Below are 24,949 nucleotides of genomic sequence, written 5' to 3' on the forward strand. Positions count from 1 at the left end.
AAGACGTCAGAGTGATGTTGATGCCACCGCTGAGCTCGGGAACACAGGCAAGGGCAGAAGCCATTGTGCTTGGATTTCCAGAAAACATTAGGGGATAGATGGGGAAAACATCACAGTGGAATTGAAGCTCAAGGTTGGCTTTGAAAATGAGTAGGAATTTTCTTTCTTTCTTTTTTTTTTTGAGACAAAGTTTTGCTGTTGATACCCAGGCTAGAGTGCAATGCCACGATCTCAGCTCACTGCAATCTCCACCTCCCGAGTTTAAGCCATTCTCCTGCCTCAGCCTCCTGAGTAGCTGGGATTACAGGCACCTGCCACCATGCCTGGCTATTTTTTGTATTACTATGATTTTTTTTTAAGGTAGAGAACGAGGTTTCACCATGTTGGCTAGGCTGCTCTCGAACTCCTGATCTCAGGTGATCAGGAGTTGGCCTCCCAAAGTGCTGGGATTACAGGCATGAGCCACATCGCTTGGTGGAAAAATGAGTAGGAATTTTCTAGATGGCAAGGAGGGGAAAGACATGTTAATCAAAGGGAGTGTTATATGCAAAGGCAGAGGCACAATCAAAATAGTGCAAGAAAATGTCTACATATATACAAAAGCAGAGCTATTGTGCATCCATAAATAATTTTGTTGATTTCTTGATATGCTCATATCCATGTTGTGTTACAGTGATGATGAGATCTGTATTAGTATGTAGAGTTGTAAATAGGTAAGCATGTTTAAGTATTTTTTAAGACATGGTTATACTATATATAGAAATTCCTCTCTTCATTTTCATATCTTTACTTTGGAATTCACACATGCCTTTTCATTTTATTATCTGACTTGTTTCTAATGAAATTTAGCTGCTTAGGCAGGATGTGGATTTTAGGTTTTTGCTTAGTGTTTTGGCATCTGGATTTGGGATTACTTAGCATTTTTAATTTACTAAAATAACCATCAACTTACATGCAATTGAAATGTGAACATGTTGGTTTTCGTTGAGCTTGGGAATTAAAATGAAAGTACAATCAAATAAAAAATTAGTAATTTTAAGACTTAGGTGACATATCACTCTTGGGGAAATGAGGTGATATTGATTTGATACTTTTTTTTTTTTTGAGACAGTCTTGCTCTGTCACCAGGCTAGAGTGCAGTGCTACGATTTTGGCTCGTTGCAACCTCTGCCTCCTGGGTTCAAGCAATTCTCCTGCGTCAGCCTCCCATGTAGCTGGGATTACAGGCATGCACCACCATGCCCAGCTAATTTTTGTGTTTTTAATAGAGACAGGTTTTCACCATGTTGACCAAGGTGGTCTCAATCTCCTGACCTTGTGATCCACCCGCCTCAGCCTCCCAAAGTACTGACATTACAAGTGTGCACCACTGCACCCTGCCATGATACTTTTTAATACTAACTAGAGAAGTGTTGATAGCAAGATCAGCTTTGAAGAGATGGGACAGCACTAGAATCCTAAGCATGGCCTCTGTGAACTGTTGTCTCAAACTGGCTTTAACATCTGTTGACTGTGTTTACTCTTGGTTTTCTTGTCAATAATGCAGAGGTAATCATGATTCCTAGCCACCTCACAGACTGCAATGGGATGGGGCAATGTGCATAAAGCCCTTAGCACAGGGCCCAGTGCATAGTAAATGTTCATCAGTGTTCATCATGACCTTGGCCATCGCTAACATCATGTCTTAACTGAGTTATCAACAAAGAGGCATGTGTAGTTTCAAAAGTGAAACTCAGGCCGGAATGATAAATATATGCACAGAATTTGCCTAATTTTGTGACTAGAAGGAATCTTAGAGAAAGAGCGCGTCCAATTCAGCAAGGTTTCTGACATTTTCTCTGAAGAACTGACTGCTTTTTATTTCTTTGAAATCTTAGAATCATTAAGCAGGGAAGGAGGGGAAAGAACAGGATTATTTTGATAGTGATGTCCCTAAGGTGAGGAGATGGGAGGGAAGCAACCCCTGGCCAGAGCCCATTCATCCCTTGGGATGGAGACTTGCTGTGTCTCTGCCTGCTGAGTTTTTGACATTCTGATTGAAAAACTGCGTGTGTGTGTGTGTGTGTGTGTGTGTGTGTGTGTGTGATTATGCAATATAATGTTTCCTGTTTCTGTGACTTCAGCGAATGTGAATGAAGACCACAGAAGCTGCCTAACTCAGTGTGAATATTGTTTTTATAATTACAGGTCTAGGCATTTTTCATTGAGATTCTCCACTGCCACCCTTTGTACTCAAGCAAAATCTTCGTGAAAAGGTCCACTGCAAGGAACAGCTGATGCTTACGGTTCTTCATTGTGATGAAAGCACATGGTACAGGTAAACCTTTCTAAGATCTTTAAAGGGAAATAATTATCACTGAGTTGTAATATCCTTAATATAGGGGTGGGGGTGTATATATATCTGGTCACACAAACATACACACACAACATACACATGTATCTATATGTTCATGTAGACTCCATCTATTTTTTTTTCACTGTCTCTTTTATAAAAATGGAACCCTTGCTTTTTTGTGGGAAAGGAAATAACTTCTACTTATTTTGAGGTCACTGGTTGGAATAGATGACAAGGCATTGCTGATAATTCTGAAAGCAGTGTTCATAAATTCACCTAGAGAGACGACCATCAAATGATAGTAGAGATTGTGGAGGTAGTTAGTAGAGGTTGTTAAGAATATTGTTTTTCTTAAGAATATAATTTGGAACATTTTTCATAGCAACAGATATTTTTCTACAATATAATTCTTAATGATTATATAATATACTATTGAACAAATATTCTAAAATTTATTTAATTTATATCCCTTCTAAATCGACAGTTAGTCGTTTCTGATTTTTTTTTTTTGCCTTTTTATTTTTCTGAGACCGGGTCTCACTCTGTTACCCAGGCTGGAGTGCAGTGGCACAATTTTGGCTCACTGCAACCTCTACCTCCAAGTCTCAAGTGATCCTCCCACCTCAGCCTCCCAAATATTAATAGCTGGGACTACAGGTGCCGGCCACCATGCCCGGCTAATTTTTGTATTTTTTTTTTATAGTGATGGGGTTTTGCCATGTTGCCCAGGCTAGTCTCAAACTCATGACCTCAGTCAGTCCTCCTACCTCAGCCTCCCAAAGTGCCGGGATTACAGGCATGAGCCACCACGCCCAGCCATATTTCTGCTTTCATGATACCAAAAATATTCTTATAGCTCTGTATTAGTTCCCGTTACAAATGATTTCCTTAAGCTAATTTCTTAGCAGCAGATTGTTAAATGTAAGATTTGTCAAGTTTTAAGGCTTTTGGTAACTTGTTGCCAAATTACTTTCCAATAAAGTCATACCAGTTTATACTTCCAGAGGCAGTTTATGAGAGTGTCTGCTTCATACAATTTTCCAGTGCTGGGAATTTTGAAAACAAAAAGAGCTTTTGCTACCTGATTATGCAAAATGATGTTTCCATGTATTTTGGGTTTTTGGCATTGGGGGGTCATTTGTTAGTAAATTGTGCTGTTTTGTAGAACCTTCCTCCATTAGACAGTAGTATGCTTGAAACTTACCAGATTTCGACAGTTCAGAAATAATATTAAATCCAGAAGGAGTAGAAGGGTCCTGGGGAATTTTAAGTTCTTCCTTTCTGGCAAAGTATTTTTAGACAACTATGAAATCACTAGATAGCAATCATTTTTCAGTAGAAAGCATAGTTTTTCATTTCTTAAAAAGAGCAAAAATGTATTTAATAATAAGCCTTTATTAGACATGTATCTGAAGTTATACTGCTCATTAGTTTAAAAGTATGTATGTGTCTATATATGTCCGATATCGGGAACATGATTAAATATAGCTATGTTAGTGCCATATGATGCAAAAGCTGTAGATAAGATTGCAAGCTTCAGGCTTCCTGGGCTCAAATTCCAGCTCTGCTGTTTTCTCGAAGTGTGACATTGGGCAAGTTACTTTGCATGTAAAATTCAGATAATAATAGTACCCTTCTCCATTGGGTGTTGCTGCAGATAAGATATATAAAATGTCTAAAATTGTTAAAAATCCTATTTCAGAAGTATTTAATCATTCGAGAAAATGATCAGTATAGAAGTAAACAAATGTAAGGTATTGGCACAAACCACAGTATAATCCTAATCTTGCAAAATTACTTTGCCTCATTTTCCTCCCTCTTTTCATCCTCCTCTAGTCTCTGAAAAAAAAAAAGAGTTTAGCATACTTCGGAATGACTTTAATTTGTATTAGTGGGGTAATCCCAGCCCTGGAGAGACTGCCTGATGAAGTCTTAAGTCAGAGACCTATTTTTCACAGAGCTTTGAAACCATGGCTGTCTGTATCACCTGGCCAGGGGCACCCTTGGAGCAGCCATTGGGTGAGAGCAGAGCTGCTTTCCCACCCGGAGCTGCCTAGCTCCTGTGGTACACCGAGTGCCTTGGGCACAGAGAGAGTCCCTCACCGTCTGGCACCATATGTGAGCTGCCCTAGTTGGCTCATCTCTTTCCGTCATTACTAAATAAGCTTCATTTCACTAAATAAATGAAAGCGAAGGTAGATGAAGAGACCCCCCCCCACCACCGCCCCAGCTGTTAGGAAATGTGTGCTTTATCCTACGATATACGAAGGGGAAGACTGTAGGGTTATGAATCTCTTGACCCTCTGGCTCCATCATAACATTGAAAAGTGAAAGGAAAAGCGGTCAGGGAATTATTTGGCATGAAGGGGACAAACACAGAATGACTTGTGTGGCTTCAGCCTCTGCTTTTCACTGGTTTCCCTGTAACGAGCTTGTGTTATGTGGATGCTGCATTCGTTTTGGCCCTAATTTCTGGTCTAATTTGAACAGCTCTGTATTTCTCAGCAGAAGAGGAATATCTGAATTCATAATTAAGACATATTAGCTTAAGAATACCTCCTTAATGTGTCATACATCATTTTCCTATAAGTGATGATGAGGATGAATAAGAAAACAAAATTTGGATTTATACACACGTATGTTATTTCAACAAAATTAGTAAGTTCATAGAGGGAGAGAGGACAACAAATGAGTTAGCAAATATAGGTCAGGGAAAGAGTTCATAATGTTCTGCCAGATTCTGATGAGGCACCTCGTGAGTGTAGGTAGAAGGCCTCACGTAACGGTAGTGGGAATGGTAATCACACTGCCATATGGAACATTTGGTATTTGAATAGCACTTAGCTTCCTCCGAAACTACAAAATCGATAGAGATTCAGGGAGGAAGAAAAGATTCTCTTGCTATGGATCACTGGCTGGAGTGCAGAAATATAGACGTGTTGGTTATCAAGGGCTCACCAGAATGAATGTCTCTAGGGAGGCAGGAGAGTGGGGAATACTTAACCATATTAATTGTGTTGTGACCTCAGATCTGTGGTCAGCAGTTTTTGGTTGTGTACCTGTACTACTCACGTTGCCTAAACCGTTTGTGCACTCATGTACAGGACCTCTCTACAAGACCAGGCAAAATCATCGTTGCAATGTCAATTTGCAAAGTCCCACAGGGACTTTGGGGTGCCTTATGATTTTGCCAGTACAAAGTTAAAGCACAACTGTTGAAATGTGAGAAATGGAAACAGTGCCTTTAATTTTAATCCCATTCATTTATCACTGATTTATTAATTTAGCAAAGGCCTTTCTAGGGGCCCCTGTGTTCTAGTATAGGGCTAGGCATTGAAGATGCAGGGGGAGAACAAGGTAGACAGGAGATGGGCCCTAATGGAGCTTACGGTCCTCAGGGAGATAGTCATCACTATCGTAACTGGCTTGAGTGAAGAGGAAAGATGAAGTGGGCCATTCTAAAAGGAGGCATGGCATGCATCTGAAATGGAGAAACCAGTGGAGAAACACCTGTTGATCTGGAAGGCATAGAACAGAAAGAACAAGAGAATAGTCAGGGACTGACAATGAGGTTGTGATTGTTGACAGCTGGACCAGGTTGAGAACTGAAGAAGGCAAAGAGAGAAGCAGACTGTCAGACACCCGCTGAGTGCACAGTTGCTAGGGCCAGTAAAGATGGTGGGGTTACTGATTTCTCAATTTAGGTAATGTATATTCTCAACAATCTATAACCTTAAGATATTGTGAAATGAATCTTTTACTTTTTATAACTAAACAAACATGTTAGAAAGATAGACGTTGCCGGGTGCGGTGGTTCACGCCTGTAATCCTAGCACTTTGGGAGGCCACGGCGGGGGGATTGCCTGAGCTCAGGAGTTCGAGACCACCCTGGGCAACATGGTGAAACCCCATCTCTACTAAAATACAAAAATCTAGCCTGGAGGTAGTGGCATATGCCTGTGATCCCAGCTACTCAGGAGGCTAAAGCAGGAGAATTGGTAGAACCTGGGAGGTGGAGGTTGCAGTGAGCCAAGATTACACCACTGCACTCCAGCCTGGGTGACAGAGCAAGATTCTGTCTCAAAAAAAAAAAAAAAGAAAGAAAGAAAGAAAAAGAAAGATGGATGCCACCCTGTCTTTATCACAGTATGGTGATATTTTTATTAACTACCCAAAGGAAGAATTGAGATACACGAGAACACATTTACCTTATTGTCTTACTAAAAATATCCTTTTTCTTTACCTACTATAATTCACCTTAAGAGAGTGAGATTCATGATATAATTAATCCTACCTTTCATGCACACACATAATTAACTTTATTTAGTTCACTTTAAACAGATTTTAGGTTCCAGATCAGAATAGCCCCTCCATTTGTCACATCTGCCCTCTCTACTATCTGGTACCCTTCCACTGAGCATCGTTTGTGGGATTGTGGTTCTTCTCACCTTCCTCCCTCCATTCCTGGGTGCTTTTAGTGGTCTCTTAAATAACAGGATCTGCTCAGAGATTTCTTTTATCTCCTTAGGCCTTGACCTGCGTTTGGTCAAGGCTGTATTTTTAGCTTTGGATTTACTGTCTTTGGCAAACCTTTTTCTCTATCTTATCCCTCCCTAGTCAGCCGCTCTCTTCAGGGGCTGAGACATCCACCATGTACTCTACCCAGATGTTTTTTCTTTCTTTAACAAGTCCAGTTTAGTTGCCCATTTCATCCCCTACTTCGCATCCATGCATCCATGCACTCACACAACACACACACAGTGTGCATTATGGAACATGGGGTGTTTCCCCCTTCAGGCTCTGTATGTAACCGACCCCACCCCTCAGCTCTTAGGAAATGTTTGCTTTATCCTACAGAAACACAAAAAGGAAAACTGCAGGGTTTCAAGTTCAAACCCTTCAGCTGCATCTGCATCATAAGGTTGAAAAGGAAAAAGCAAAAGGTTGAAATGTACATTTCTAAGGTTAAGAAAATCTTGCTGATATTAAGTATTTAAAATACATGGCTGGGCGCAATGGCTCATGCCTGTAATCCCAGCACTTTGGGAGGCCAAAGTGGGTGGCTCACGAGGTCAGGAGATCAAGACCATTCTGGACAACATGGTGAAACCCCATCTCTACGAAAAATACAGAAAATAATTAGCTGGGCATGGTGGCTCGTGCCTGTAATCCCAGCTACTCAGGAGGCTGAGGCAGGAGTATCACTAGAACCAGGGAGTCCGGAGGTTTCAGCGAGCCAAGATTGTGCCATTGTACTCTAGCCCTGGCAACAGAAGGAGACTCCATCTCAAAAAAACAAAAAAGAAAAAAAAGTACAGACTTCCCCATAATGTATCTTTCAGCATAAATGTGCCCTTCCCTTTTCTACTACCCTTCCTTCAATCCGTTGGTAGCCTCCATAATTCATGGCCACTTTGGGTAAAAACATTATTTTGAGACATTTAATGATTTTTTTTAGGAAAAACAAAAAATATGGGGTCAAAGATTCAAGAGTACATTGTGTTTTATATGTAGGCATAGCTTTTAAACTATTTTGGAGTACTTTAGAGTTTTAAAATACCAGGCTTCTTTTTGAAACATTTTATTCTTTGTAAGTTTTTAAATCATTTGATTTCTAGTGTCAGTATGGAAGCATTCACGTAGTTGTAATAAGGCTAATGAAATAAGGTAGACTATTCCATCATCTACTCTCCAGCCACATTAGAAAATGGCTGATAGCAAAGCTTACAGTTTTGTCTTTCCTTGGAAGCCTAAAGCAGACTGCCGCACAGACCTTCGCTGGAACACTGACGCTGCTTTCAGTGTTGGCAAACCATACCACTCAAAGTGTGGGCCAAACTGGAGGTAGGAATCCAACTTCGATACAGCTGTGTCAAAACGACAGTGTTCTATGGTACTTTTCAAGTTACTATTTTTTTTCCTTTAGAGATTATCAAATGAAATGAAGCATGTAAGTAGTTTTCTAAGCTCCAGAATGTGAGATATCAGAGCTTTTGATGTTATAGGATTTAGAGGTGGAAGAGAAAATGAACACTCATTTCCCTTTCTCCCCAACTCAAGACCTGTGCTCCTCTCATGTCATCAGTGTTCACATAGCGCATTATTCATTCACTGATTGTTGAAACAACTGTGATAAGATTTGGAGATAATATGCAGAACATCTTGGAAGTACTTTTTTTTTTTTTAATTAGCAAGAAACAGCTATATGCCAAGCAGTATTAAGAAGGGTCATCTCTTCAGATTAAATAAGAAGTATATCACTGGTATTTTTTAGATTTTCCTGAATGTTTTAGTAAAACTTTGGAAGGTGGTTTTTTGAGTTGACAGTTATATCCTGTCTCTCTTGTTTTCTCTTCAGGAATAATCATTCCTCTCTCCCCCACCGTTCTCTCTCTCTCTCTCTTCTTCTTCTAAAATGGGATCAACAGAGCACTGTGGGAATTGTAGACATATAAACCTGAGAACATTGCCTGGCCTGGGGCATACTTAATGCCCAGTAAACATTTGTTGCTGCTGTATCTACTGTGTCCTGTTCTCCCTCTATTCAACACCCAGCTTTTTTCCTGGTGGAGATTTTCCTGAGTACTTAAACAAATAAACATAGCCAAGCAAAACAAGAAATTCGTTGCTGGTGCCGTGTGCTTTAGAAGCTGGGCCTGTGCTTGGGTTGACAGAGATGTGATACTCTGAGTGTGTTTTCAGATAAAGCCAAATTCAAGTGAAACACCCTTGGACTTGGGAATAAGTCAGGGGGCTTTGAGCAAGGTTCTCCGTGACCCTGTGCTTCAAAGTTCCCCATCTGTAACATGAGTGATTTGCTCTCCGAAGTTTCTTCCACCTCTAAAACTTACCATCATTTTGCAACCTTGTTGCTTTAAGACTTTGAAGGCCCTGCAGGAAAGAACCTATGAAAAGCATCACTGCTCATGTTTTCCCTGTGCATTTTAGTAGCTGGTGGAGTGGTTTTTGGTGTGTGTCTTCCATCGTGCTCAGGTGGAGCTGATGACCTCCTCCTCCAGGATAGACGGTGAACCAAACCAAAGCAAAAACACTCCGTTCATGCACAAAGGCAACCGTCTTCCAGATGCTTAACCCCTTCAGTGAGCATTTTGATGACACAGAGGGATCATCACTTCACTTGCCACTGAAATACCGCCATCTCTGGAGTGACATTTGGCAGCTGTGAAATAGTCGAGCTGCAGTACTTATATGACAGTTTGGGGAAAAGGAGTGAGACAGAAATAGCAGATTCCAAAATAATCCTATTAAAACCACAGGGAAAGTAGAGTTGGGCAACAAGACAGGAGGATGGGCTGCCCTCGAGTCTGACTGTCCTGTTTAGGCCATGCAGACTTCAGCCCCAGAAGCTGTAACCTGTGTCACTGCTGGAATATAGTGACCACAGTCAAGAATCCCTACGCATACCTCCCAAAAAGTGGGCATGTCTAATGTCCCGTTGAGCTACCATCTTATGATTTATTTCCTCTTTTTTTTCCTAGTAGTCTAGTTATCAGGCTGTGTTGGCACATAAATAAATCTGTCTTTTTTAAAACTGCCTCTTCCTTTTGCTCCCCGCATAGGGTAATATGTAGGTAAGGCTTTTATAACAGCAGAAAGCACTGAGCTGAAAAGGAGTAATGTTGAAGCACCCTTTGGGGCTGGCTCTGGAAGGATGAAGCGGCAAACCAGAAAGGAAGACTCTTCTGTTTAATTCCGGGATCTGGTCATAGCAGTGACAGAGAAGGAACGTTTGAGAAAAAATGCAGTTGAGTAAAAACGTGGAACTCTTCAGATTTTCTGGAAAGGGGTAGCCATTGTGATACATATCGGGATAACAGCGTGGAAGCAGTGGTGGATAAAATTGAAAGCTACTGAGCAATATGTGCAGCAAGAGTTTTAAAAAGCAAAAGGAAGATTTGTCAACATAGAAATAATCAGATCCTCAGATAATGGGATACCAGATCTCTCAAAAGGAAGATTCCAGGGAATAAAGAAAGCAGACGATAAAGCAACCTGTGCTTTTTTTTTTTTTTTTTTGCATATCTATTTCTTTCTTTTATTTTCTTTTTTGAGACAGAGTCTTGCTCTGTCACCAGGCTGGAGTGCAGTGGCGCAATCTCATTTCACAGCAACCTCTACCTCCTGGATTCAAGTGATTGTCCTACCTCAGCCTCCTGAGTAGCTGGGATTACTGGCATGCACCACCGTGCCCAGCTAATTTTTCAGTAGAGACAGGGTTTCACCCTGTTGGCCAGGATGGTCTCTATCTCCTGACCTGTGATCCGCCTGCTTTGGCCTCCCAAAGTGCTGGGATTACAAGCGTGAGCCACTGTGCCTGGCCAACCGGGGAATTTTAGTTTAACCAGAAAAGAGAATGTTACCAAAAAAATTTAGGGATTAAAGAGTTACTTTCATTTAGAAGCACATAAAATATTTATGTAATGAGCAGAATTTATAGAGTCTACTATTACAAAATAGAACCAAAACTGAATTCAAGAAAAATTTAATAAAATTCATGCAGTGGGAGAAAATGAGATACAATATCAGAAATTCTACTTTTGAATCTCAGTTCTGCAATTTATTAGCTTTGTGACATTAGGGAAATCACTTAAAATCTGAGGGATTTCCCCCCCATCTCTATAAAATAGAGATAATTATAATATCTGTCTCACAGGGGTATTGTGATGATCAAGTGAGATAATGCATTGAAAAATGTTTTGTAAATTGTAGAGCTGTCTACATATGCTGTTTCTGTAACTCTGCAATTTCTTATGGCATGGAGTGAGCTCTTAGGGACAGTAATCACATGTGGAAATAGCTTAGAGAGCCAATCGTATCAGAGGCAAAATCTGTTCTATAAAAATTAAAAACTCCATATGAATTATTTTTTCTGCTCCTTGTTTTTCTGGGCCAGAAATTCTTCTGTGTTTACAGAATTTTTCCAAAAATATTCTGGTGAGCCCTGTAACAGAATTGTCCACTCTCTGTTAAGCTGTAAACCACATGATTTTTTTTTTTCTTTGAGACAGTGTCTCGCTCTGCTGCCCAAGCTGGAGTGCAGTGGTGAGTTCTTGGCTCACTGCAGTCTTCACCTCCTGGGTTCAAGCAATCATCCTGCCTTAGCCTCCCCAGTAGCTGGGACTACAGGCGTGTGTCACCACACCTGGCTCATTTTTGTATTTTTAGTAGAGATGGGGTTTCACTATTATGGCTAGGTGGGTCTCGAACTCCTGACCTCTGGTGATTCACCCACTTTGGCCTCCCAAAGTCTGGGATTGCAGGCATGAGCCACCCCACTCAACCAAACCACATGATTTTATAGTAAATATTGCCTCTGGGTAAACCTTGAATAACAGCATTAAAGAAGAAGAATGCTATCTGGTGTCATTTAATAATCCTAATTTAGGGAGGTCTGGACAGAGAAAAGTGGGGAGTATCTGTGGTCTGGGAACAAGAATAACATAAGTAGCATGCCACACGATGAAGACTTGAAATGGAGACGGTATAGCACGGTAAATCTTTACCGCGTGTGGGCTGGCGTGCTGAAGTTCCCTTTATGCATCAGCCCATCTGTCTCATTAGCTTCTCTCTTAATCACAGACTCCATGAAGTGTCTACTTGTCTTTTTTTAGCTTTTAATCTTAATCTTGTATAAAAGTTAACAAAAGGAAATCAACTGGACTGTATGCTGTTTGTGTATACTCCATGCATGCTCAGGGGTGGGTCAAGCTATATTTATAAATGCATGCTAACATGGGGGTGAATCTGTGTGCATAAGAGCTTATTTGTATGTGCATTCATGAATATGTGTGCATTTGGGCAGATTCGCAAAGACACAACACATATGTGCCTCTGCTGTATGCTCTCTTACATGGAAAAGACACATTGACATTAATTACTGAGGGTGATATGAAATAGTACAAGTAAAATTCCTTTCAGCAGTATTTACTATTATAATTAAAGTGCATGATGTAACATTGTGTGTGCAGGAGAGTTTGCTTATTCATCCTTTAGAACAATAGTAGGAGTTACATGTTAACAGGTTTGAGTGTCAATAAGTGTCTGAGTACAAATTCTCTATTGTGTGCATTTCATGCAACAAGGCAGTGTATTTTCCTTGTGTCTTTGCTTGCTTGGAATTGAAAATAACTTTGGATGAAGAATGTTGCAGAGTGTAATTTGTGGCAGCAAATGTGCCCCCACTGTTTGTTTATTATTCCTCAGGACATTTGCAGGGCTGAACTATCGTATGTAGAAAAGAACAGCTTTGTTTGGAAAATACAGTAAGAGCAGTACAAGGAAATTGAATTAAGTAAAGAGACTTAGGGAGTCCATCTTTGACTGATGATAGTCCTTATTTGCTCTTCATTATTCCCTGTGAAGGAATAAAAACGATGAAATTGGATTTGAAGACTGAATTAAGACAAATGGCTTTTCAGATTTTTTTTTACCCTTAGCTGTTTCCAATTTTCCTGGAAAAGCACATAGTCACTATATAAAGAGTCTGAGTTTATTACATTAAATCTTCCTAAATAGTGTGCCCTTGAGGTTTGATTTGGGGAATTAGTTTAGAAGATTCAGGGACTCAGAGTACCTGCTAACTGTGTGATGGCGTGCATCTCTTGGTATTTTATATGCCCATTGATTTTTATAGAGCAAGCAGGACAATAGAAGGAGAGCAGAATGCTGTTTGATCTTAAGGAGGTCTTTCCTGCCTGCCAATCAGCCACACCCCTTTTTCTCTAGCTAGAGTTTACTATATTTCCTCCTGTGCCATTGCTGTACTTGCCTAATACTCTTTTTTTTTTTTTTTTTTGAGATGGAGTCTCTCTCTGTCTCCCAGGCTGGAGTGCAGAGGCGCGATCTTGGCTCACTGCAACCTCTCCCTTCTGGGTTCAAGTGATTCTCCTGCCTCAGACTCCAGAAGAACGGGGACTACAAGTGTGTACCACCACGCCCAGCTAATTTTTGCATTTTTAGTAGAGACGGGATTTCGCTGTGTCAGCCAGGATGGTCTTGATCTCCTGACCTCGTGATCTGCCCACCTTGGCCTCCCAAAGTGCTGGTTTTACAGGCATGAGCCAGTGCGCCCGGCCCTTGCCTAATACTTTTAACAGGGACTCGCAGATGGGCATGTGAGTCTCTACTAACTAGACTGTAAATCACTTGAGAAGAGGAATTGTTTTATTTCTTGCAACTCTAACACCTCACACAAGGTCCTCAACATAGTCTGTCCAATGAATGAACAAATGAACTGAATACCTACTGTGTGCCTGTCCTTATCTTAGGCACAAGGGACAACCTGTAACACAGGCCATGTCTACTCTGAAGCGGTAGGTTAGCTACAGCTTAGAATAACTGAGTAAGGGAATAAATGCTGGATTATAACCCAAAGAATAAAATACCCATTGATTCCAATGAATAAATAAATAAGGGAAAAGGGATGACTCTTCCTTACAGCAGAATTTCAGTTAATAAAAAAATAAGGAAGGAAGGAGTATGAAAACTTCATTAGAACTTATAGTAAGAATTGCCATGAGAAAGTTCCACCAGTAGATGAGCAGACGTGGATTATATGGATTAGAATGAGTAGGCAAAAATATATGCAGAAACAAGAAATTTGTAGAATTTTAAAATAGCCCGCCCCAAAACATTTAGTAATTACAAAGAGAAAATACAAGTTGGCGTGAAGAATCCTGGCAGATATCACCTTAACTAAGTGATCAAGGTTAATGTCACCAGTGATACATGTTGACATCGTGTGTCCCACTGAGAAGGACGTGTCATCTCTGATACCCTCCTTGAAAAGGCATCTCACTCTAATTGAGAGAAAACAGCAGACAAACCCAAATGGAAGGATATTCTAGAAAATAAGTGACCCCTGCTCTTAGAACATGTCAAGGTCTTTAAGGATAAGGAAGATTCAGGAACTGCCACAGATCAGAGGAAACTAAAGAAATAGAACCATATAAAAGTCTAAATGGGATCTTAAAACAGGAAAAAAAAAAACTTGTTCGGTGCAAAAACTGGCAAAATCCTAAGGTTTGTTGAGCAGTCGTGACCCAGGTTAACTTTCTAGTTTTGATCATGGCTCTATGGTTTTGTAAGCTGTTGACATAAGGGGAAACTGGGTGGAAGGTACAAGGGAGCTCTGTACTATTTTTGCCACTTTCTGTAAATCTAAAATTATCTTCCAAAAAATCTAGTTGACTCTTTGGGAAGTTGAGGCAGGCAGATTACTTGAGGTCATGAGTTTGAGACCAGCCTGGCCAACATGGTGAAGCCCCATCTCCACTAAAAATACAAAAATTAGCCAGGCATGGTGGTGCATACCTGTAATACCAGCTGTTCAGAAGGCTGAGGCAGGAGAATTACTTGAACCTGGAAGGCGGAGGTTGCAGTGAGCTGAGATCTGACCACTTCACTGAACCAGCCTGGGTGACAGAGCGAGCCTCTGTCTCAAAAAAAAAAAAAAAATTAGTCAAGGGCACAGATACCAATTCACAGGAAGCAATTATATAGCAATATCCATGACAATAAACAACTGAGAATTTGTAATGGGGTGCCAGTGTTAGGTTCAGAAGAGGAATGGCTAGAGCCTGGAGTCATCAGGAAGAGATTCCTATGAGAAGCAAACCTGACATGGACCTTAATAGGACGTGTAGTGATGATAGGTAGAGGAAACTGAGGGGTCATTCTAGGCACAGTGGCAGCAGGAACAAAAGCATGAAGAAGGGACACAGACGGCCTGCATGGGATATGCTGGAGAGGCCAGTGGCGTGCTGCGTGCATTGCTGGAGATCGGTGTGAAGGAGAATTTGACAGCTGTGGGGAAGGCGGCGCTAACTGATCACTAAGACCTGGCAGAGGAGTGTGAAGTTAAGGTAGCAGGTGACACAGAGTTCCCAGTTCTTGTTTAGAGAAATGACTCAGTGAGTTGGTGTGTATATAATGGTGAAATGGGTGACAGTGTATGTAGGATGGCCAGAACTGGGAGAGACAGGGGGCAGGTGTGTTAGGAATTAATAATAGATAATGAGAGCCTATCCATTTGAGGGTGTTGGGGGGAATGGCAGGAAAGGAAAAGGGGGTAACATATTCAAAGGCATTTAAAGGGGTAGAATACTAGAACTTAGTAATTAATGGATTTGGAGAATGGAGAGGAAAGAGTCAAAGATTATTTCTGGGTCATACTTACCGGCCAGGTAGTGTTGGTGTCCATAATTGAAATAATACATTCAACAGATATTTGCATGCTTACATCGAAGAATAATGTATTCTAGGTGAGGAAAGAGGATTTAAAAACAATGTCAAAACAGCATCTGCCTGCACTGGAATGTGGACCAGAAAGCCTGCGGCTTAGGCTGGACTGAATGAATGGCCAGGTCAGCCTACTAAAGGGGTCCCTACCCTCCAAATAAAAAGAAGGGAAGGATTGCCCTACTCTATTCCTAGCAGTCACCGTAAACAGTGTGAGCATGTCTTTCAAGTTGACACTTCTCTCCTCTTGGTAAAAATGTCAGGTCCACTGTTAGACTATATTCACACATAAAAACTCTCTTAAATCACCATTCTACTTAGGAAAAGGCCATTCATGCCCCCATTAACTCTGCCAAGGTAGAGGATGCTGTGTTCCCAAGGTACCAAACCTGAAAATTAAACTGCCCTGAAAGTATACACTGAGCTTTATAGAAGAAAAAACTGAAAACGTGTACTCATGTTTAAACACCAAACTCCCGATCTCAGGTGCCATGTCTTTTCAACTTGCATAGTACGGCCTAGTGAGCACACCCTAAGTCCTGCTGTTCTGGCTGGCTTTGGCTGTGTCGTTTGTTTTCTCTTGGGCTTGTCTCTCACTCTGTTAGGTATGAAAGGGTTTATGTAGCCATTATACCCTTGTTTTCACCACTTATTTCACAAATTTCCACCTATAGCTCAAGGATAACCATATATATATATATATATATATATATTTATATGTTTATATATATGTATTTATAGGGTTATCCTTGCATATATGTTTATATGGTTGTGTATGTGTATATATATATATATGTATATATGTTTATATATGTATTTATATGGTTATCCTTGCATATATATATGTTTATATGGTTGTGTGTGTGTGTGTATATATATATATTTATATGTTTATATATATGTATTTATATGGTTATCCTTGCATATATATATGTTTATATGGTTATGTGTGTGTGTGTGTGTGTGTGTGTGTATATATATATATATATATATATATATATATATATATATATTTTTTTTTTTTTTTTTTTTTTTTTTTTTTTGAGACACCCAGGCTGGAGTGCAGTGGCACAATCTCAGCTCAGTGCAACCTCCAACTCCTGTGTTCAAGCGATTCTTCTACCTCAGCCTCCTGAGTAGCTGGGACAACAGGTGCCCACCACCATGTCTGGCTACTTTTTTTTTTTTTTCTTTTTAAGTAGAGACAGGGTTTCACCATGTTAACCAGAATGGTTTGGATCTCCTGACCTCATGATCTGCCCGCCTCGGCCTCCCAAAGTGCTGGGATTGCAGGCATGAGCCACCGAGCCCAGCCCCGATAACCATATTTTTAATGTCTGTGACAAGCTGATAACCTCCCCATCAGCAACTATAGTCTATTATCCCTCACACGCAGAGTCAGTCTTGGGGAGGGATTGCCTTGAGGATCAGCCTGCATCAGGTCAGCGGCACAGCCATAGGTGTATCCTCCTGGGGAAGACTTAGACATGCACATTTGATTATGGGTGGCAGTAACTGGATTTATGTTTTGAAGGTCTTTGAAGATCTTCATCCCTTTCTCAGTCAACTTTCTACCTCATTGTTTCTTAACAAGTGAATCTTCTTCGGTATCAGTCAGTCATTAGGCTAAGTAAACATTTTATTGGCAATAGCCAACTGAGGAGAAAATGAACCCCTTTATAGTTAATCGTAAATGAAAGTTGCTTGATATTCTTAAAAATATGAAGTTGTGGAAGTTCTGGTTCTAGTCTGAGTATTGAGCATTGAGCATCACCTTTACAACATGTAGACTTAAACTTCAAATACCTTTATGCTGCTGAGAACTCCTCATGGAATAGAAATTGGCCGTGGCATATCTAAAACATGACCTACATGGCATTACATGATATAATATGAATGCATGTTTTTTGTAGAATTTAAAAAGAGGCTGAACGTGGTGGCTCACACCTGCAGTCTCAGCACTCTGGAAGGCTGAGGTAGGAGGATCACTTGAAACCAGAAGTTTGAGACCAGCCTGGACAACACAGTGGGACCCTATCTCTACAAAAAAAATTTAAAACTTACTGAGCATGGTGACATGAGCCTGTAGTCCTACCTACTCGGGAGGCTTATGTAGGAGGATTTCTTGAGTCCAGGAGTTGGAGGCTGCAGTGAGCTGTGATTGCACCACTGCACTCCAGCCAGGGTGACAGAACAAGACTTTATCTCTTTAATTTTTTTTAAAAATTAGCTGAGTATAATAGTGTGAGTCCATAGTCCTAGCTACTCAGGAGGCTGAGGTGGGAGAATTGCTTGAGCCCAGGAGTTCAAGGTTGCACTGAGCTATGATTGTACCACTGCACACCCATCTGGGTGACAGAGTGAGACCCTGTCTCTAGAAAAAATAAAATAATGTGTAAAAGAATGACATCTTTTGTAGAGTAGACACTGACAGTGTCAGAGTACTCCATGAAGTGGCCTCTAGATGCCCTTTATGGGCTTGCTGTGGAAGCACACACGTTCATGTTGGCAGAATAAAGACTCTTTTTATGTCCTTTTAAACTAATGTATTGACTTCAGTATTTTTTTATAGGGAACATATTTCAAAATTGTAATGGTAGTCAATGGTTCTATATAAAAATGCTTTGTCTATCCACAGACCCATATATATCAGCCAGATCACCTTCTTTCTCAGAGTGCCTGATAAGTAGAGTGCACTCAATACAGTAGCTGTCTTGTTTTTTTGGCCGCAGAAATGGGAGTCACATGCTGAAATCAGGAACCATTTTGAATTTATTCTCATGGAAATTGCAAGGTAAAGACAGGCAGAATCCTTGCTGCCTAACCCCCAACAGAGCTCCCTAAATATTGGGAAACCTTTGAGGCCATGCTTTATTAAAGAGGGGTGCACACAGGCATCAAACAGGTCACTTCTCTTTTCTTAGGATGCCACGTAAGAAGCACATTAATTGTTTAAGCCCTGGATCTTTCTAGAGATGCAACAAAGTGGTGAGGGTACATGGCTCCAGAAAATGGCTGTGTGAAGAGCAAAGGTAGAAAGCTAGGCTTTTGGACTAGGCAGACTCCATTTCAAATTATATCTTAACTTAGTTTTTATTGTACCCTCTAACTACTTATGAAAAAAGTAAGAGGAATATTGACAGAGCAAGGCGTGAGGGATGGTTACAACTTATTTTCCTTCTTCACTTTCATCTGTCTTCAGTTTCTTCTCCCCTCTCCCATTGACAGTAAACTGAATAGTGAATGAATGAAGCGAGCAAGTTGTTTTCAGCAAAGTTTACTTGATGTCACTTCCATGGATTTAGTTATAAAAATGATATCCTAGTTTTCTTAGGCAGAATACATATTTCTGTGACCCTAGTCTACTTATGAAATCTGGAAATAATAGGAAAAAGCTTCTTGGGAATGAGAAAAAGGACCACCAAAATATTCTGAATTGTACTCATAGATGAGGCCCTGGTGGACCCAGAGCTCTTTTGGCTCACAAGGACACTCAAAGTAAGGTTAATGATTCAACACATTTACTTCTTCAGTTTCCCAAATAGATTAGAAGGAATAAGAGGGCTTTCTTGGGTTAAATATACCAACCAAAGTGAAAGAAGGAGAAAACCTATAAAAACTTGAAACATTGGCCAGATGCAGTGGCTCACGCCTGTAATCCTAGCACTCTGGCAGGCCAAGGAGGGCAGATCACGAGGTCAGGAGTTTGAGACTAGCCTAGCCAACACAGTGAAACTCCATTTCTACTAAGAATGCAAAAATTAGCCAGACATGGTGGCAGGTGCCTATAATCCCAGCTACTTAGGAGGCTGAGGCAGGAGAATCTCTTGAACCTGGGAGATGGAGGCTGCAGTGAGCTGAGACCGTGCCATTGCACTGCAGCCTGGGTGACAGAACAAGACTCTGTCTAAGAAAGAAAAAAAAAAAAAAAAACCAACTAAACAAACAGACTTGAAGCATTGTAAAATCTCAGCAGCGTGGGGCCGTTTAGTTTGAGGACAAACAAACCTAGTGGATTGTCCAGGGCAGGTGAATGTAAAGGACATTTCCTGAGATCCAACAAAGAGGTGATGGAACAGTGGGCAAGGATGTTACAACAACAAGCAACCCCCCTCTCCGGGGTGGAACACAATAGAAGTTCCTGTTCTGATGGTGTTATGGATAACTCGGAGAGTGTTTGTATGGTGGCGATTCCCAGACCCAGGGTCTTTCTATCTCAAGGCTCAGATACTCCCTCGGTGTTGGGAGACCTTCAGGATCTTCTGCACCTGGCAGAAGAGAGAGGTGGGGGAAGAGAGAGAAACCTCATGGGAGGTTTGTTGATGAAATTGGCATATGCCACTTCCTTCCATGTTCCCTTGACTGGAATTTAGTCACATGGACATAGTCAACTGCAGGTAAAGTGGGGAATTGTCAGCCTGTATGTCAAGGAATACAGGGAAACTGTTTCTTCAACAACTAACCAGATTCTGCCACAACTGGATACCTTCCTGATGTCTTTATTACCCCCATCCCAGCCCCACCCAGATTTGGCCATGAGTACCCTGTTATTTGTAGGGCATTACATGTCTGTCCCAGCAACAGCAGGAGACCACTGAGTCAATGTATCAGGACTCTTCATCTTTTTTTTTTTTTCCTTGAGGCGGAGTCTCATTCTATCCCCCAGGCTGGAGTACAGTGGTGTGATCTTAACTCACTGCAACCTTTGCCTCCTGGGTTCAAGCAATTCTCCTCTCTCAGCCTCCCAAGTAGCTGGGGATTACAGGCACATGCCACCATGCCCAGCTAAATTTTTTTCGGTAATTTCGGTAGAGATGGGGCTTCGTCATGTTGGCCAGGCTGGTCTCAAACTCCTGACCTCATGTGATCCACCCTCCTCAGCCTCCGAAAGTGCTGGGATTACAGGAGCGAGCCACCATGCCCGGCCAAGACTCTTCATCTTTTAAACCATCTGGGTCTGATGTCATCTTCATGGGAAGAAGAGCAAGCAGTCATGTGTGGCTCCCCATGAAAAGGCAAGGAACCTTCTAGATACTGCCATTAGAAACCCGGTGTGGGATGGAAGCCCTGCCTTTGATCTGTACCTGTTGGCCGGGAACCTGCTTCTCCTTTCCTTCTTTCATCTGCAGTTCTTAGGAGCTGAGTCTTGTTCTTGTTTACCGTTACTAAATTCTGAGGAAATTCCTGAGATTAGCCCAGTCCTCCCAGATGGCTCATTCTTTGTGTGTGTACTCAGAGCTCGGTCAGATCCCCATTCTTCTCTCTCAAGATTAGTTGTGCTGTCAAAACCCAGAAACAAGTCTTTGCTGAACTGAACTCTTTATTAGCCTTTGATGGCCAGATGACTGGACTCAGGAAGCAGAGTTTAGGAAAAAGCGTTGAGGGTTAACTATATTCAATTATTTTGGTGCTTTGTGACATGAGCTGGGATGAAGCATGTAGACAGTGGGAGAAGTATAGAAGGAGAGGCAGGCAGATGCCAGAAAAAAAACTCTGGGTGTTTCCCAGGTACGGAAGAAGAAAGCTGCTTACCCACCTCCTCCTGATTTCTTCACCTCCTGTCCCCTGCTCCTGGTACTAGAGTTTGTCTACATTACAGGCTCAGTAGCTCTTTTTGCCTTCCTGCAAAACTGAGCACTATTTATAACATTGTTTCTCTGAGCAAATGTATTTGGAGTTTCAAACAAATGACTTACAAATGAACTTTGTGTATACAACTCATTCATAAATTGAGAACTGCCTGTATTGGGCATGTAACCCAGAGATAACTTTTATCTGTGCTTTATCAATATAGACTTGTCAGCTTGACTTATGTGTACTTCTCTCTGCCTTCATTTTGATGATAGCCTCGCTCTTAAAATTTAATACCCTCTTTATGTTTGGAGAAACATTCCCTTTGGCAGCATTTCAAATACTCTTGTGAATCGGAATAGTTATTTTACTTTATCTCCCAATGTATCTTTAGTAGGATTCATGGCTATGAAATCTTTTGCACAGGCAGCCCATAAATTGTAGGAAAACTGAGACCTGTTTAAAAGAAGGGGGTGCAGAAAGAATCCCTTGCTAGTATTACCCTGGGTTGTCAGATATCTTTGCAATATAATTACTGTGTTGGTTTGTAAAGGTTAAAAGAACTCTGACGTTTATGATTCTCTTTGGTGTGTGTGGTCTGCATCTATAAGGGAAAAATCTTAACACATGGAAGCAAAATACTTTTGTTAGCACAAAGGTCCTGAGCATTTTATGGTTTTTCAACACAGAGACATAATTCATGGATTTTCTATCTGCTTTTACAGATATCTGGTGCATCAGTTATTTACTCCGTGGAACCAATTTGCAGATTACAAACCTTGTTTATTTCTAAGCTGTGTGCATGGGTAATGTGTCCACAAAAGTACTCATGCTGACATCAGATTGTAAAGTAAAAAGGTGGAATGCAGGTCCCAGAGATGCACCTTCTCAGGGAACTTACTATCCATGTACATGTAAAAATTTCTCATTGTTAGCAGAGCAGCTGACAGAATATGATCACAAATGTTGCTGATGCTGTTCTGTTGGGAGGTAGAAATAGAATGCCTGGAACTATGCAAGCTTGTCAGAGTTAGATTGTCAGGGTGATATGCTTCCATATTAAAAAGAATACTTTGCTCCCGCCTCACGCATGCACCCTTGCAGTGGCGAGAAACGTTTATTTCAGAATAAGTACAAGTTCTTCTGACTTGCACTTGCAGGCCCAGACTTTGATGCCAGTGTAGTTAAAATGTAGTGAGTACCAGTCATGTTTAATGGTCTCTCCCTTCTGTTTAAAACGGTACTGCAGCCCATGCAAGAAACATTTCCCTTTAATTTTATGCATTTTGTGGTATCTTTTGATGGCTTCTCTCTACTGTCAAAACTGTGAGAATAATTTCAATGGCATGTTTTTTCTGCCATCTTCAGTTGGCAGTCATTTCCCCCCAGATTGTCCTCGGAGATTCCGGATCACCTTTATGTTTAATCTTTATTAATTGGCAAATATCTTTGAAAGGGTTTTGCAAAAGTCGAACTGCAAAGCTGTGATTTACTACAAGGAAGGCTACATCCGTATGAAAGAAAGCACTTTATGAACTGTAGAGTACTGTTTAAAAGTGAGGCATTATGATTAAATATGCTCAGGTTGTTCCTGAGCATTGAATGCCACAGCATGTAAAAGACAACTTTTATGACACCAGGAGTTCGAGACCAGCTTAGGCAAGATAGTGAGAACCCAGCTCTTTAAAATGGTTTCTGGTTTTGTTTGTTTTTTGAGTTAGCCAGGCATGGTGATCTGTGCCTGTAGTCTCAGCTACTCTGGAGGCTGAGGCAGGAGCATCACTTAAGTCCAGGAGTGTGAGGCTACAGCAATGTTGCAAGGATAGCTAGAAGTTACTGCAATGCTGCAAGAGTTTGGGGGAATCCAGAGTTGTAAAAGACCAAGAAAAGTCAGTAATGAAGGGGGATCTTTTAGCTGTCTCTTTGACCCTACGAAAAACGTGGTGGTACTGAGTTTTTTAGCCTCATCCAAGCAAAAACAGAATAGGGCATTGTATTTCTTAAATCAGGATGCAAAAACGTGAAATGTTAAGAGTAGATTATAAATCATTAAGTATAATGGATTTATGTTTTATGACTAGCTGGGGTGTACAGATTTCTAGGCTATTTTTTTTTCCACATAGAGATACATGAAAGCTTTATCTTGTTATTCGACTTAAATCTTATATAATCTGCTCTCAATTTCCAGTGTCATGAAAAATCCTTTTTCTCTCTTTTTGAGACCCCTCCCTTCCCCTGCCATCCAGAGTTGTGCAGTTAACAGTTCTGATAGTGCATGGATTCATTTGTAGATTGTACATACCAAATGGAGCTGGCACCTCTTCAGGAAATTGGGCCCAGTGGGCTATTTCACACTTACCGAATGTGCTTGCCTCAGTGGAAGTTGATGTTTTATAGCTGATACTCCATTGACCATAGTAACCTGTTATAAAACATGATGTTTTATCATTTGCTTTGTGTCTTCAGGGCTGAGCAGTTTATGGAGAGACTTTATTAACATTTAAAGAGACTTTATTAACCCTATGTACTAGCATGCTTTACCTGGAAAATTTTGAGCAATGTTTTCGTTTGATTCCTGGAATGTTCAGATAGCAAAGGCAGTTTCTGTTTGTGTGCATGTGTGTGTTTGGTGGTTAAAAGCCAGCATTACCCAGAGACGTTCTGATTCATGTGGAAATTATTATTATTACTGTGATTATTGTTATTTTTCACAAATGAATAAATTGGCATTCTGACTTTTTTTGACCTTAACATTCCTTTAAAAACACTGTTGATTTTTATAGAGAAGGTTGATTTTCTAAAACTAATAATATGATGTTAGAGGTTACTTTTTTTTGTTTGTTTTGTTTTGGAGACAGAGTTTTTTGCTCTTGTTGGCCAGGCTGGAGTGCAGTGGTGCGATCTCGGCTCACCACAATCTCCGCCTCCCAGGTTCAAGCAATTCTGCCTCAGCCTCTCTAGTAGCTCGGACTACAGGCACACGCCACCACACCCAGCTAATTTTTGTATTTTTAGTAGAGACAGGGTTTCACCATGTTGACCAGGATGGTCTTGATCTCTTTACTTCGTGATTCACCCACCTCAGCCTCCCAAAGTGTTGGGATTACAGGCGTGAGCCATCACGCCCAGCCCAAGGCTACTTCTTAGGCAGTTTTTTGGCATGTGTATCAGATAAATCAAACATCAAATAAATAGATTATGGGGACTGATTTTTTTCAGTAATCTCTCTTTGCAGTTTGTTCCCTAAAGAAAATGATGTTGCCTGTTAGGTGGAGGGGTCTGGAGAACGATTACTAACAGGGACCCTGTCTGTCCTTAATGTCCCTCTTAGTCTTTTTCATAAACTTTAAACTAGGTATGAAAGACCCGTCCACTTTCAAGCTTTTGCCTATGAAGATAAAGCAGAGATTGATTTTTAACCACCGTGCTCATATGGGGAAGCAGAATGCAGTAGCTAAGACTTAAAAAAGCAGATGGAAAGAAGAGAAATAACCTCCTCTGGCATCCACCTGGAAATGTCTCCTGAGAAAGAGACGGACATCTTCTGATATTCCTAAGTCAAAGAACCTCTGGAATTCTGTATTCCATATACAATATTCTACCTGTCAAGACCCTCAGCTAGGGAAGAGACGTCTTCTTTATTCAGGAGACGGGGAGCAGGAGGAATTGAGGACTGCATGGCTTACTTAAGAAAAAAAGTGCAATGCGTTGCTTTTTAGTGTATTTACAGAGTTGTGCAGCGATCGCCACAATACATTTTAGAACATTTCATCACCCCAAAAG

The 24,949-nt window shown here is 40.9% G+C and overlaps 1 protein-coding gene and 1 long non-coding RNA gene across 3 annotated transcripts in view; both read left to right on the forward strand.

The window, feature by feature from the left end:
- ATXN1 (ataxin 1) overlaps window positions 1-24,949 on the forward strand; it is a 463,177-nt gene that overhangs the window by 175,639 nt on the left and 262,589 nt on the right. For both annotated transcript variants that reach the window (XM_078368284.1, XM_078368283.1), the window contains exon 3: window positions 2,188-2,317. The gene's annotated coding sequence lies outside the window, so the exon portion shown is untranslated. The remainder of the gene's footprint in view (window positions 1-2,187; window positions 2,318-24,949) is intronic.
- LOC144576580 (uncharacterized) overlaps window positions 1-24,949 on the forward strand; it is a 434,267-nt gene that overhangs the window by 175,639 nt on the left and 233,679 nt on the right. The window contains exon 4 of the long non-coding RNA XR_013533693.1: window positions 2,188-2,317. This is a non-coding gene — a long non-coding RNA (uncharacterized LOC144576580). The remainder of the gene's footprint in view (window positions 1-2,187; window positions 2,318-24,949) is intronic.

The sequence above is a fragment of the Callithrix jacchus genome, chromosome 4, assembly GCF_049354715.1.
Source record: "Callithrix jacchus isolate 240 chromosome 4, calJac240_pri, whole genome shotgun sequence".
NCBI lineage: Eukaryota > Metazoa > Chordata > Mammalia > Primates > Cebidae > Callithrix > Callithrix jacchus.